We start from the raw sequence: 15,923 nt of genomic DNA, 5'->3' as shown, positions 1-15,923 counted from the left end.
TATACCTCTCACTTCAGTTGTCCTTTAAACTTCCTTTTATGCAATACTAGTTGCCTGGCTGTCCTGCTGATTCTCTGCCTTTAATACTTTTAGCCATAGACCCTGAACAAGCATGCAGCAGATCAGGTGTTTCTGACATCATCAGATCTGACAAGATTAGACACATGCTTGTATCTGGTGTTATTCGAACACTAATGCAGCCAAATAGATCAACAGGGCTGCTAGGCAACTGATATTTAAAAGGAAACAAATGTGGCAGCCTCCATATATCTCTCATTTCAGTTGTCCTTTAAGTTATATTAACCTCCCTGGTGTTCAATTTCGCCAGGATTTCTGTGCAAAAAGTGATCCAATGAATTTTCATAACCTTTTTTTCCTGTAACTTGCCAAAATGTGTCAAGCAAGGGTCTAGCATACAGTGCAGGAGAGTATTGACGTGTATGCACAGCAATACTGCTCACAGCAGGTTTTGTATTGACATGTATATCCATCAATACCGCTAGGGAGGTTAAACATGCATTAAGATAAGTAAAACTAGCACTTTAGAACTTGAATGCTACTTTCACACCATATGTGTTGTACATCCTGAAAAAGAGGATCACATGGCAACGGTCATCTAAAGTCATTCTGTACTGACATTTTAAAAATGGCCTTTATCAGTTTGATGGTTTTGTCAATCTAACATTTATTGGGACGTTTTGTGGCAGTACTAGGCATGCTGCGGCAGATGGCCATGATCTCTGCTGAAATCCAATCTAATATCCAAGGGAGAACTGTTGCAAGGTGATAGATATTGTCTGTTTCCACAGCCACATAGTGTATGCAAAAAAAAAAAAAAAAAAATTTCGAATTGATCTGTGATATTCACATTAACCAATTGGAACAATTGGGAGGAAAAAAGCAACTGTCCGCATGAAGTCTGTATGTACTTGTGTTTTTGTGGGCTTTATGACCATACCCTAAAAACATACAAATAATTGTTTTACATCACCCCAATACTGACCTTAGGCTATCACAGAGACATTAGAATACTGTACTATGGTAGGAATTAAGGTGCTGACATGGCTACATAGGCTGTAAAGTGCTATATAAACAATATCTATTAAAAAAAAAAAAAAAAAAAAAGGATTTGCATATTACTTTTGAAATCAAGAACTGCTCATTTTAAAAAGGTCTGAAAACTGCTGGTAAGCACTGATGTTTCGTTTCCTCTTCATTTTAGATTGCAGAGGTCTATGATTGGTGTACTTTATTCCTCCTCCCACAATTGACAAGTATGAGAGGCACATTGCCACATTTAAAAATACAGTACATGTATTTACAGTGTTCTGCTGTATTTGATACAGTTTTAGTGTGAAGATTACTAACATGCTATATTTGTTAATTGCACAGTTTGAAAACAGGGTTCTGATAGATAATTATAGAATACTAGTGACGCCAGGTAGCTGTGGTTTTTGAAGAAATTTAAAGGCAGCCATAAAACTATAAACATGACGTACATGGAGACAAAGGAAGTCAGTAAAGGTTAAGAGGGACACTAAGATACAAGCAGCTAAGGTCAAAATAGAATTCAAGTCACACACGTATCCTATATATAGTAACTGCTACACACGCAGCAGTGAGCAGGGGGCAGCCATCTTGCAAGCATGCTCATGCTCAGCTCTTTCATTAAAAATGAGACTACTTCCTCATAGAAGTCCTAAGCCAGAACAAAATGCACCAATCTTTTGGTTTGTAAAACTACAAAATTGCAGATTACACATGCAGGGATTAACACAAAACGTCAAAGCCAGGGCTGGATTTTCATTTTTATTGTAAAATGAAAAGATAAAAGTCATGTTTAAAACACGTCAAATAGCTCGGCAAATGAGATATAAACAGCCAAGCAATTAATTTCAATACAAGGACCAGAAAACCGGTTCATTCTAATGTCTTCCTACCAGTGGGAATGTTTACACTTTGACACTAGGAACCTAGAAGTATAGACGTAAGAGAAAAGCGATGGAGTATTTTACAGTACAGAAGCTTTTATCAACTGGAGGCTGCTGCTAAAATACTACATACGTCTACCATCCTCTGGCACCTTAAATTCAAATATGATAAAATGCACTACTTATAAGATCAGAGAATGCTAAAATACTGCACAAGTAAAACAGGAAGATCTTTTACAAGGAGAAAGCAGTTAGCATATGTTCTATATGTACTGCGTGTGGAAACTCTGGAGTCTGTGCACTGCAATGAAAAGATAAGGTCATGGCTGTAAATGTGGTTACTATAAACAGGCAGAGCAATAGCCCTTTATCAGCTCAGGTGCAGCCCTGCCAGCAGCATAGGCCTCCACCTTATTTCCTGTCCTCATACACTGCCAGCCGCTATTGCTGGCACTAATGCCCGCCACCCGCTTCCCTGCTGTCTCCTGCCACCCCTAGGCCGGTGCCTGAGAGCCGATATCCCATCTCCCCGCTCACCTCTGTACAGGGCTGTGCGGCCTAGCCGGTGCGTGCAACTGGAGGGCGAAGTGAAGGAGACACAGAGCCTGTCACTAGCCAGTCCCGCCTACAGAGCCCCGCCCAATTCCGCCCCCGGCTGTCCCTGGCACGCCTGAACGCAAGGAAACTGCGTCCATCCCGCAAGATGTCGTGTCCTGCAGTTTCAGGTCCTTCTGCAGTGTGAGATCCTCATGTGTCGCAGCGGTCACTACAGCCTGCAAGGTTGGCAAATAGAGCTTTTCGTCTGGCAGAACCCTGCGTGGCCTCTCTACCAGCGAGGTCCTTCCGAGGGCGGGAAATGTAGATAGCGCAAGCGCTAAAAGACCTTAGTGTACTAAAGCAAAATCTCCAGTAGGTGGCGCTATGTCTTTAGTATTCTAGAAGAATAATTCTCATGTAGGAGACCCCGGCCAGCCAGTATATATTTTTTTAATAGTATAGAAATTAAAGAGCAACTGCAAATATTAGTTTATACTTTCTTATATATCACGTCTTTTAAATGGTGTTATGGAAATTTACCTTATAGAGATACTAAACCACCGTCATTACGATGGTAGTGAACTACTCTAGTTTGTAGAGTTATACCTGCTATTCTGTATACATATATTGCCGTATTTTTTAATTTACCAGTCAATGAGAAGTGCTACTGGGAAGTGCAGTGGTAAAATACATTGAATTGCTCTATTGATATGTCCACGGCAAACAGGAGATAATGGCACTGAGAGGAAGAGGGCTCAGGAAGCGGTTTCTGAATGGAGCATCCCCCGGCCGGATGCTCCATTCACTCACGTAGGTCTCCTGTCGCTAGCCCGCGTACTCACGCGGGACTAGCGACAGTTCCGGCGAAGTTGCGGCAACAGCTGTAGCCGGCAATTGAACATGTCAATCGCCTGGCGACAGCTCCGACGGGCGACGGTTCGGGGCGCGCGCGTCATACACATGGGCGACCTGTCGCCGCAACACGTGCGTGCCACGTGGTTGCGGCGACGGCCGTACCCCGTGTGTATGGGCATTTAGCCTCCAGACTTCATTATAGTCAATGGGATGCGGAATATATCACCTACTACTTGTAGGTGATAAAAAAAATCGTTAAAAAACGACAAAATGAACAGTTTTGAGAATTGATTTTTTTTATTGCGGAAAATACCGACTTTTGCGGAAATTTTTCCGCATAAATCCAGCACTTTTACCGCACTTTTTCCGCATGCGGAAAAAAACATGCGCAACATTTTGAGAATGTGAACTTGACGGTGTTTTGGTCGCAAACTTCCCGCATGTACTTTACCGCATACGGGAAGTCTTTGAGAATAGAGCCCATTGTCTGCTTTAGAAGCTACTTCTTTCAGTATAATGCAGAGTATATTAATAGCCGTGTTTGCGATAAATTGTGTCAGTCATCAATAAAGCTCTGCGAGCAATACAGTTAGTTAATAATGCTAGCTAGCCACACAGATACATTTAATTCAATCATTTAAAACAGTTGGGGAAACTATCCAGAATCGAATTTGCTGGGAATTTATGTCATAAAAAGTCAGACTGATTATTGACAGGATGGAAGATTTGAGTTGTTCACGGTGAGGCAGGAATGGCAGTCGATCGGTGTCCCTTAGCGTTCCACTCCATCAAACAGTGCAACGCATGCACTGTAAATTTACCTGTATATTGTAGACTTATAACTATAATAATGAAGCCTCCTCGTGGCGCCCCTGGATAGTGCTGTATAGCATGAACTAATTCCCGCAGGGCGATTGTTTTGCGGTTTTTGGTTTTGACCCTGCATATTTAGGCATGCGAAAGCAAATGCTTATTTGCATGAGCAATGTCTCGTGATTAGCCAATAGGCCAAATTTGCAAAGCCAGATTTGTCAGGTTCACTTGGTTGATGCACACATGTTCTTTCTCTGATTGTAGTTAATATTGTAGACTTATACATGCTGTACACTTACCAAGGAAGTTCCTAGGCTAAATTGCTCCCAGGGCATGGATGTACAAATTAAAGTGTACCTGAAACGAAGTAAAGTTAAAAAAAAAAATCGATACTTACCTGGGGTTTCCTCCAGCCCCATGAACGCTGTTGCTTCCCTCACCGAAGGCACAGAACGCTTCCGACGACAGGGGCATGCAGCCATGCCACACATGAGCAGAATGGCACAACTGGAGCCCTATTACCTTGGGCAATTAGGACCGGTTCACACTTGAGCAGATGCAGAATGGAAACGGTAAACACATCCACGAGGTGAATGTGTTCCATCCGTTTTGCATCTGCATGCAACAATTAAACTCGTCTGTACCCCATCCGCACGTCCACTCCTGTGTTGTTCATGCATCACCGCTCACCTGTTCCACCGCCGCTAGGCCCACTCTAAACAGCCCAGAGGCCAGCAGAAGCATAGGCCGCAGGAGGCCAATTCTCCCTACCAAGAGGGAGAATTTTTATTGGTCCATCATGAACCAGTGAGAATTATCCCTGTGGCTGATAATTCCCATTGGTCTTTTGCAGCCCAATGGCAATTCCCATGTTAATACTGGCCACCGGGCTGTTTAGAAGGGACCGAGCATTGGCGATGGGCGGCGGGAAATGTATCACGTCATGGCGGCAATCGAAACAAGCGACATGGATGTTGTCACAGGAGCCCTAGTGGTCAGACCGCAAATTGCCTTCCAATCGGTTTCAGCACACAGACCATGCAAGCTGCGGTCGCTATCTCTGTGCAGAACCGACAGAAATTTGCGCAGCAGCCCGACCAGAAGGGAGCCTGTGAGGTTACGGTAGTTACAACTTACACCCTATCTCAGGGTATCTGCCACCACCACTGGTATGGGCCAGTGGACCCGACTGACTGACTATTTCTCGACCTGCAAATAAAAACGGTTAAACACACTCTATTCTGTCTGGCTAGTAACAACAGTAGCGTCTCTTCAGAAGTCTGGTTCAGTTTGTGCGGCTGAGAAGCAGGATAGCGGAACAGTGAATGACTTTGATAAAGTCTTTATTCACGGGCAATATAAATAATTAATATATACAGACAATTATTAAAATCAACAATTATTGAAACATTAATGGCCAGTATGAAAAATAAAAGAAAGGGAGAAAAAATACTTAGTCTCATGGAAAATGTCCTTTTGTGGGAAGAATCATAAAGTCCTTTGTTTAGCTCAATTTCAAGTCCAAGCAAAATTGCCACCACTTGTTCCTCACGGTGGCCGTGCGTTCATGAAGGTGGAAAATGGAGGAATGAGGCAAGGGCCCCTCGCAGATACTTTTGATGAAGCTGGTTTGGGGGTGTGGCAATGCCGGCCCCCTCTGAATTACTAACCAATGACAGTTCATTTCCTCTGAGAGATTTTAGGTTTTAAACTTACAAACTGCCGTAACTCACAAACGATACACGTCATATTTAGGGGAATAACAGATTCATACTTGTCGGAAAATAAAGATTAATATGACATCAGACATGGCCAATACAGCTGACTCCGTTCTTGAGAAGGGTCATACCTCAATAACCAGACGGGTTATCGCGATGAATTTCATGTCAGCACGATGGCCAGATTTTACCGAATAAGACTATATGAATTTTATAGCTGTGCGATGTACAGTCGCCATATTATCAACAAGAAACCATACATCACATAACTTCAGGTCTGCCCTGGTCGGTGCCAGACAGTCTGGCTTCCTCAGGGCCCCCCTTGGGAGCCAGCTTCCTAGCCCTTTTCATGGAGCCATTTGCTGTAGGGAGAATGAGCTGGTCCCTGCAGGGAATCTGCCAGGTGTGACATTCCTGGGGATGGGGGGAGGCATTCCTGAGGAGAATGCTTTGCTCACAGGGGAACAGATCTCTGGTTTTAAAAAACACAAAGAAGTCGTTTTCTGATCGCTTGCACGACTACACAGATCCGACAGGGAGCGATCAGGAAATCGACTGAATTCTCTAGATTCACCTGCGTTTCTCACGGCTGTTCCGTGACAGATGTGGTGACTAGCCTAGTGAGAATGGACAGTGTCCATTCTCATAGGCTTTCATTTGGACACATTTTCCCATCCAGTCCTGGAAAATGTGCCAGGTTGGGACTCTGCATTTCGCCTCGCTCTCTGTCGCAAACTGATCCGTGTTTTTTAACAAGTGGAAGCGGATCCTATTTTTAACCTAGGATCTGCTTCCTGCGTTTAAGCATAGCTTAAAAAAATTCCCTAACGGGTACGTTATTTTAAGCAGGTTTGAATTGGCCCTTACAAAGGAACGGAGCCACCGTGGAGGATGGCGAAGGAGGCAACAGAGTTCATGGGGCTGGAGGAAGCCCCAGATAAGTATTGATTCTTCACTTTACTCCGTCTCAGGTACACATTAATAATAGTACATGGTAATTGTGTCTAAATATTTTTTTTTAAGTGTTTGCTATTGCTTGTAATTATTTGCTGGTGTTGTATATATAGAGTTTATCATTTTATAAAACTCTCAGTTTTGTTATACTTAATTAACAATATTGAGCCCAAGTACCACCTGGACCCATTAGAAGTACCTCTGGGGTAAGTGTACCACATGTTGAGAACCTACCAGTAGTTTCTATGGCACTTACCATGGGATAACACATGGTTGCTATATTGATATCCATTGTTGGTATAATGTACAGTAATTCCATTACAGAAAATACATTTTGCAAAGGGCTTAATCCTGCAGTAATGAGGCAGTAATGAGAAAAAAAAGTATTAATGCTACCAAGCAAAATAGCATCAGCAGCTACGAAAAAAATGTTTAAACTGTTTAATAAAATTATTTAGTACTGGCAGGTGATCTCTGCAGAATGTTTGTTTATTTAGCGTTTTAAAGGGACCCTGAGCTGTGATTAAAAATTTAATTTGGAGTTACCTGAGGCTTCCTCCAACCCCCCCCGTTTCCCACGAGGTCCCTCAGCGTCCTCCTGCTCCCTTACATGGTCCTGGTCTTGGCTCCTGTAATCCGGCGACTTCAGCTAAAGTCGACCGTGCGCGCTGCTGCTTTAAGTCTGAACCACACACGCACAGGAGTCTTCCACCGGCTGCGCATGATGACACGCAGCATGCACGGCAGGGGCGCGTATGGGCGACTTCATCCAAATAAAACTGTTACTTATTCCCTATAGATGAACAGTATCCATGATAGTTTCTGCACCGGTGGATGTTTGCCGTTGAGGCAAAGGAGGGTGGAAGTGTTCCATTCTAGCAGAGCCATGTAAATACATTTGTTTTCACTTCGCTCTGCCAGAATGGAACGCTTCTGCCCTCCTTTGCCTCAATGGCAAACATCCACCGATGTGGCAGGAAACTGTGCGCATATGGAAGTACAGGACAGGAGCAAGAGAAGGAAAAGGCACTCTTGCTCTTCTTTCCTACTATTGGCCGGGGCCGTGCATAATATGAGCGAGAACAGTTGGCTCATATCTGCAGCGGCCACGTGAGTTACAACTCATTTGGGTGGGGGAGCCAGGGAATGGACTGCCCTGCTCTGTTTTACACCTAGTAGAAATCTGACATTACCGACAGGTTTTGGGCTAGTCCATCTCTCCACTGGGGATTCTCAGCATGACCTTTATTCTTTATAAAGACACTCCCTGTAAAAAAAAATGATATACACTTTTATGGCAGTTGAAAGGAGCAATTGCCATTAAGTAAGGGCTTTTGAAAATAAAGAAAACCCAGAGAACCCCCCATGAGGAGATGGGCTAGTCCAAAACCTGTCGGTTCTGTAAGATTTTCTACTACCTGCTGTATGTGACAGCAACATAGGAGAATTGTAATTTATGGCTCGTTTTACTTTGGAAGAAACATACTTCTTATCTGTATATGTTTACATATGTTTAACATTTTAAGATTTTTGCAACAGTGGTCCTTTAAGCCATGGAAGTACTGAATTGAATCACAAACTATAAGAAAAAGTATCCATAGGTATCAATTAATAATCCAAACAATATACTTATTGTCCAAACAAATCACAGTTTTATTAGGGACTTATCCCAAAACAATTAAAAACAATTAAAAAGCAAGAGGTAGCCAACAGGATACCAAATTAATACTATACTATGATATCTAAGTGGTACACTGTATAAGCGCTTAGTGTCAAATGCATTGAAAAGTTAATCAATGACTCCATAGCAAGCCCCGAGTATACAAAATATAGCAATAAAAAGTGACAGGTAGTGGAGGCAAAGAGGCAAGTGCAGTACCGGAGAGCAATGGCTGATAAGATAAACAAGTCCTCTTACCCACTCTAAGCACACAAATGATCCGCCGGCTGCCTGCGCTGGTCTCATGCATTTCGAAACAACTGTTTCTTCGTCAGACCTACATATATACCATGCGAACACACCAGCAAGCTGTGTGTGTTAAGATCACTAATAGGGGAAAAGCTAGGATTTTATCTAGTGCTCTGTCTCTTCCCCTATTAGTGATTTTAACACACACACAGCTTGCTGGTGTGTTCGCATGGCACATATGTAGGTACTAGCATCTCCCTAGCAGGATTAGTTAGATGCACTATCAGGCCCAGGGAGGACGGTAAGGATATCTATTCCTTAGATAGATTTTGATGCGCTGAATGCGTGCATGTTTGTGCTATGCATGTTACAGAGCCAGAGTAAGGACACATACGACACTGGGCTACCTCTACGCAGGGTATGTGACTACGCAAGAGACTTTATTCTTGTAACGAAGATCCCAGCTGTAGGGACAGCATTGATTGCTGCATGAGTTTTATGAATGGATTCAGATGAGGATTTGCAGGAGTGTGCGGAAGTTCATTTTGAATTTGCTGTTTTGCTTGCCTCACCCCTTCTAGCACCTCCCCTTCTAGCACCTCTCCACTAAATCTGAAACTGTTTAAATGTCCTAGCTCAAAGTGAGGAGCCTGGATTTTTTGTTTTTTAAATGGTCGGTCAAAACGACCATCCAATTTTTTATAATCGGATCGGATGAGAAACAGTGGACCAGGGGCGTTTTTAGGCACAAGCATTCCAAGCTAGTTTTAACTAGTTTATGACCGCTCCACGCCAGTTGTCGTGGATGCGGCGGCAGCCCCAGGACCGCTCAACGCCAATTGGCGTTAAGTCCTAGGGCAAGGTCTTGCAGGAGATCGTGCGCATCTCCGCTTTAATGACGGAGCTCCGCTCTGCCATCAGTCTCCCAGCGGCGATTGCCGATAGGAGACTATTAGACAGGGAAACCGCTGTCTATTTACATGGTACAGTGCTGCGATCCATGGCAGTGCTGTACTGGGGACAGCCGTGTGACACGACTGTCCCCCTGGGAGGCAGGAGAGCGATCGGCTCTCATAAGCTGAAGCCTATGACAGCCGATCGCTGTAATTGGCTGGCGGGGTGAGGAAGGGATAGAAAATGTAAAAAAAATAGCAAAATTTATTTATAAAACAAAGATTTATAAAACAATAAACAAACACCCCAGCAGCAATCAGAGCTCACCGACAGAAATATCTGTTGGTGGGCAGAAAGGGGGGGTTGGATCACTTGTGTGCGAGGCCTTAAAGCTGCAGTGGCCTGGTCACTAGGGGGTTTAAGCCCGTGGTCCTTAAGTGGTTAAGCTCTGCCCCCAAACTAAGCCCCACTCCAGAACTAAACTACACCTCCCAAATGAAGCCATGTCCCCATGGGTGTTTGTGTCTCTTTCTGTCCCCTTATGCCTCCTGTTCTCTCCTTGCGCCACCTTCAGTCCACCTTTGCTCCCTGTGTTTCCCTATGTCACCCTGTGCCTCCTTCTGTCCCCTGTGCGTCCAGAGATGGATTAAGGTTAAATGGTGGCGTAGGCAAGCATTGTTGAAGGAAAGCATAAACTGAACCCCAAGACTCTCTCCAGGCCCTGGGCACCTGCCTAAGTTGCTTTGTGGATGATCCGTCTCTCCCTCTGTCTCACTGTGCCTCCTTCTGTCCCCCCTTTATGCTTCCCTCTGCTGCTGTGCGACCATCCTTTCTGTTTTCTGCTCCCTCATGTGGTAGGAGATGCTGGGCACTAGGGCAAGTGGTGAGTGGACAGGTGGAAGCACAGCACTGGACTCCAGTGGAGAGGTGAGAGCACAGCTTCTGCTGCGCTATACTCTGTATTTACACATTGGGATGGGGGAGTGCAGGAAGGGGGTGTGCAACAAAATGCAAGAGGATTGGTGGGTTGTTTGTATCTCAGGGACTCCCTGTATTATGCACAAGTTTTATATTTTCTTGTGTGGGTTAGTGTGTGTGTGTTTTGGGGGTAAAAACACTCAAAGGAGAGAGCGCTCCAAGTGTCAGTAAAATATATAAAGACGTCACCCTGTCCCAGACAGGTCTCACCTGGTTAAAAGAGGCTGTCAAAGGCAGCCTCTCTCAGCATTCGTCCCTTTTACGGCCATGGACCGGGCTCTCGATCTAACCAAGACATTGGTGCAGTATCCATTGGGGGCTGCAGGCAGGCTGGGCTCTCGGACCGCTGGCTGGGATGATCCACAGTGTAACTGCTAGCGAGCTTGATCGTTCGGCGTAGGCACAGCCTCTCCTCAAGGTCAGTGCCAGAAGAGAGAGAGTGGCGTCCCTACATCATGCGTGGCTGGTAGTCATATGCGAAAGAGCAGCGTCACGCGGTTGTTAAGCACCGCAGTGGCGACAACTAAAAATTGAGGCTAGAGAAAAGGGGAAATAATTTAAAATGTGACGCGCATGCTATTCCCCTCGGTTCTTGGTGCAGTATACTTTACCATAGTACTTTACCTGAAATCGATCAGGAATTGGCCTGTGGTGTATGGGCAGCTGATAGATCTGTCTCTTGGTCGATCTCTCCATACATCTTCTGAAAAAGATGATGTTAAAATCAACCCTGCCCTCCTGAAACGTAAACAGAAATAAATCACTCATCTTGCTGGGCAAACAATCCCTGATAAATTGAAAGTCGGTTTAGGTTTCTTTCACACTATGGAGTTGATGCCCAAATGTGCGGTAATACTGGTTTTCCACAGACATCGCACTGCAATATTACCTTTAGTACTGGCACTGTGTACCACGAGTTATGCTATTAATAAATATTAATAAATTGCCATGAAGCACTCCTCTTTAATCAGTTGATGTGCCACAGTCAGTCTGGCAGCACTCCACATGCACAAGTAGCAGAGTTTGAAAAAGAAGCGTCAGCTTCAAAACGTTGCTGTTTATCCTGCTGTCATGCTTATATTGAAATAAAAGAGCATATTACGTCTATTGGATGGTGCCGCTCCACTTCTTTGCGACGAGTTAAGCTATTAGCATGGCCCACGCTACTTGATTAGTGCGACCATTGCTATAGTAACATGTGTTAAGTATTCGCATTACCATAGTATGGGTTGTGCTAGTCGAGTACCACGGGTCGCAGTAATAGGAGAACTCGCAGTACACAGTGCCTGTAGAAAAGGATAATGCACTGCAATATTACCGCAAGTTTGTGCATCAACCCCTTTGTTTGTCGCATCGCATCGGACAATATCATTGCATCATAACGCAGATTCAATATTATTCCTATAGGGCCATCACATTGATTGTGGTGGGTAACAATGCATTCCGTATACAAGGTAATGTGCTCGTTTACAGTGGCAGTGGAGTATACTTTTATTGTACTTTATGTTTCCACTGCACTATTAACGCACAATGGAACTTTTGGGATACTGAGGAACAATCACATCACAATGTAATCTTCATATTGTGAATAAAGCCATAGGCTCAGAGTTAAAGAGAGCCTGAGGTAAAAAAAAAAAAAAAAAAGTAGGCTACCTGATCCAGGGGGGCAGAGCGGATCAGGTAGCTGCAAAAAATGCAGCTCCTGTGGGCCGCATTGGCCCACTTTCTCTTTCGTGACCTATAGGTGACAACGCTGCAAGGAGAGACTGTGTGTCTCTCGCAGCGTGCAGGGAGGCAGGGGAGCAGCAGGGGGCATGGCCAGGGAGAGAGAGCTACCCAATGGCAGCTCTGAAAACCCTGCAGGAACACCCCTGGCAGGCGTTTTGAACAGGGAAACCCTCTCCTTGTGTTTACCTCAGAGATAGCAACAAATATTGTTGCAAATCTCGGGGTGCTTTAGCGCGGCAGTGGGGAGGCAGAGATCGGCGGTGTGGGGATACAGAGTCATGTCATGAGGCAGAGAACATGCCTCTGTGTCCCATCTGCCCCCCATTTCCCCAACTCGTGTTTTCTTTAAGTATTTTCTTCTTTTTTTGTTAGGGCCTGAATAAACCAGGTTTTACACACACTGATATAGCTGCTGTGCACATTTAAGTCTAAATTTAACCCCTTACATTAAAAATAATAATAAGAGAAACTAGGACAGAGCTATATACTTTTGCAACTACACATAGTTATCTCTTTAGTTTTTTTTCAGTTTAAGTTTGCTTTAACCCCCTTGCCGATCCAATTCCCGCGGCAAGGGAGCAGCAGAGCACTTTTTTTATTTTATTTTTTAAATCATGTAGCGAGCCCAGGGTTCCCTACATGATAGCCGCTGAGCAGCGGCATCCCCGCAGCCACTCCGATCGCCGCCGGCGATCAGAGTAATCAGGAAATTCCGTACAGAACGGGATTTCCTGCTGGGCTTCCCCGGTTGCCATGGCGACATCGGGACGTCAGAGGGAATCCTGATCCACCCCTAAGCGCTGCCTGGCACTGATTAGCCAGGATGCGCAAGGGGTCTGGAGGGGGAAGGGGGGGGGGCGCAGCGGGTAGCGGCGAATCGGCGGGTAGCGACGGAGAACGCGTACCACACACAGCTAGCAAAGTGCTAGCTGCGTGTAGGAAGAAAATTTTTTTTGAAAATCAGCCCAGCGGGGCCTGAGAAATCCTCCTATGCAGGTTACCCCAAACTGAGCTCGGGATAACCGGCAAGGAGGTTAAAGGGAACCTGTACTAAGTAAAATTATTTAAAATAAACATGAGGTAACTGCAAATGAACATGACAGTTACCTTGCCATCAGTTCTCCTCAGAAGCTCACCATTTTCTTCTGACAATGATCTCTTCCAGTTCTGACAACATTTTGTCAGAACTGAAATATATCAGTTGCTGTCAATTATATATCAGTTGCTGTCAGTTACAGCTGAGAGGAGAACTGATGTGTCCATGTTTCCCTATGGCTCAAGCAGGCTATGTTACAGTTTAACTGTGTGCTGACCAGAAAGCGGTTATAGTGTAATGGCCATTTTCATAATGGAGGACAGAGAATTCCATTGATCACAGTGGACAAACAGGAAGCAGGAGAGGAAAAAGAGATTGAGGAGTAGACTACACAGGAGGTAAGTATGACTTGTGTATGTTTATTTTGACTTTTAATTTTCAGTTCAGGTTTTCTTCAAAGCAGGGATGTCAAACCGGTCCTACGAGGGCCGAGGCCCTCACACATTTTTGACACTGCTCAAATTAATTGATTGGTTTGAATCAGGAAAGGTGTGGTCCATCAGATAGAACACATTACTCTCTTTCTCAGTCCATCCTAAACATCGACATGGATTTGGCCCTCCAGGCCTGGAGTTTGACACATGTGCTTGAAAGGAATCATCATGCAATCTCTGCTACAGCCCGATCTACTTGCCTGGGTCTTCCTCCAGCCCCTTGGAGCCGACATGCCCCACGCCGCAGCTCAGCTCTCAGTCATCGGCCCAAGGTCCCCGATGTCTCGCCAGACCGTCCTCTACTGCGCCTGTGTGAGCGCCACTGTCAATCAAGTCCACGTTGAACTACTGCGCCTGTGCAGTACAGTCCAGACAACATGGACTTGATTGACAGTGGCACAGACACAGTAGAGAACAATCTCGAGGTCAGCCTCTGCACCAGCAGGGACCCCAGGCTGGTGACTGAGAGCGGAGCTGCGGCGTGGGACATGTCAGCTGCAAGGGGCTGGAGGAAGCCCCAGGTAAGGGGGGGGGGGAGAGCAGAGATTGCTTGATGATTCCTTTAAAGCATACGGTACCTAAAGTCATAGAAATAAAAAGCCTAGATAACTCAGTACAGGAGAAGCCTCTGGGTAGTCCAGAAATCAGAAATACAAAATGTGTAGGTGTGTAAAACAGTTTTACATACATTTTTTAAGACAAAATAATATCCATATTTCTTTTTGGGTGCAAAATAATAATGAAAAGCTATTAACCACTCCCTCTCCCCCTGGACGAGTATCTACATCCCTGCTTTACTCCTACCTTGCCGCTGTGCACTCCCGTTCGCCCCCCATCGGGTTCCGGACTCGTTCTTGCCACCTCTCGTTCTTTCACATTCATTAACCTCCTTTGCGGTAATCCCAAGCTAGGGTCGGGGCGGAAAACCGCAGCCAAGAGCAGTAATCCTGACCTCTGCTCGGGGTAGCCGCCTGAGGCTGTGTGCAGAGTATAGCGCTACATACCTCCCGAGGGATCCCAACGTCGGCCACCATTCTTCTTCCTCTCCGGGGCTCTGCATCCTCCTGGTGAGAGCGCCTGCTGTCGGCAATTTCACTTTAGAGCTGTAGCGCCACCCGGACGATGGAGGCATAACTGCGGCGCTGGAGCCAGGGAGGTGAGTGATTGTAAAACTGCTGCAGATCTCCCTGGCAGCATGATTTTTTTTTCCAGGTTTTAGGGTCTGAAAGGGTTAAAAAAAATTGCACCGCTTTTAGACCCTAAAATCCGGAAAGAATCATAATGCCAAGAGGGGTTAATCCAATTCCCCGTGAGAATGATTGCCAGCCATCAATAAGATGCCACGACCTTCACAGAAACCGAAAGCAACGTGGCCACGCATTGCTTCTTGTTTAGCGCACCAATGGTATGCAACAGAAAGTAATGCAAAAGGACATCTTGTAGCCAAATAGTAAAATTACACTTTCATACGATTTTTTTTTTTAATTAAAAAGTCCCACATTTACATTTAGAATTAACTATATCCCTCCCACACTCTCCCATAGTAGCCAATTTTATTTTTTGTATTAAAAAAAACGAAAAAAAAAACACACAAACACATTTTAATATGTATGTCAAGAGGGTATATTATGGTTATTTATTAAATCATGGACTTGTAAACTGTGATGGACGCAAAATTAAAAAATGCACCTTTATTTCCAAATAAAATATTGGCGCCATACATTGTACTAGGGAAATATTTTAAATGTTGCAATAACCGGGACAAAAGGGCACATAAAATGTGTGGGTTTTAATTACGGTAGCATTATTTTAAAACTATAATGGCCGAAAACAGAAATAACTTTTTTCCAGTTTTTCCTTATTCCCATTAAAATGCAGTTACAATAAAATAATTCTTAGCAAAAAGTACCACCCAAAGAAAGCTTAATTGGTGGTGAAAAAAACTAGATATAGATTGTTTTGTTGTGATAAGTAGTAATAAAGTTAGAGGCGAATGAATGGAAGGAGCGTTATTGCTTTGCTTTTTAAAGGAGAACTGTAGCGAGAGGTATATGGAGGCTGCCATATTGTTTTCTT

General features: G+C 44.5%; 1 protein-coding gene across 1 annotated transcript in view; it reads right to left on the bottom strand.

The window, feature by feature from the left end:
- Window positions 1–2,584, bottom strand: part of VDAC2 (voltage dependent anion channel 2) — a 46,892-nt gene extending 44,308 nt beyond the window's left edge. The window contains exon 1 of the mRNA XM_068255393.1: window positions 2,469–2,584. The gene's annotated coding sequence lies outside the window, so the exon portion shown is untranslated. The remainder of the gene's footprint in view (window positions 1–2,468) is intronic.
- Window positions 2,585–15,923: the final 13,339 nt, after the last annotated feature.

This window comes from Hyperolius riggenbachi, chromosome 10 (genome assembly GCF_040937935.1).
Source record: "Hyperolius riggenbachi isolate aHypRig1 chromosome 10, aHypRig1.pri, whole genome shotgun sequence".
NCBI lineage: Eukaryota > Metazoa > Chordata > Amphibia > Anura > Hyperoliidae > Hyperolius > Hyperolius riggenbachi.
The sequence above is the reverse complement of the archived record's forward strand: the minus strand, read 5'-3'. Positions and strand labels throughout refer to the sequence as shown.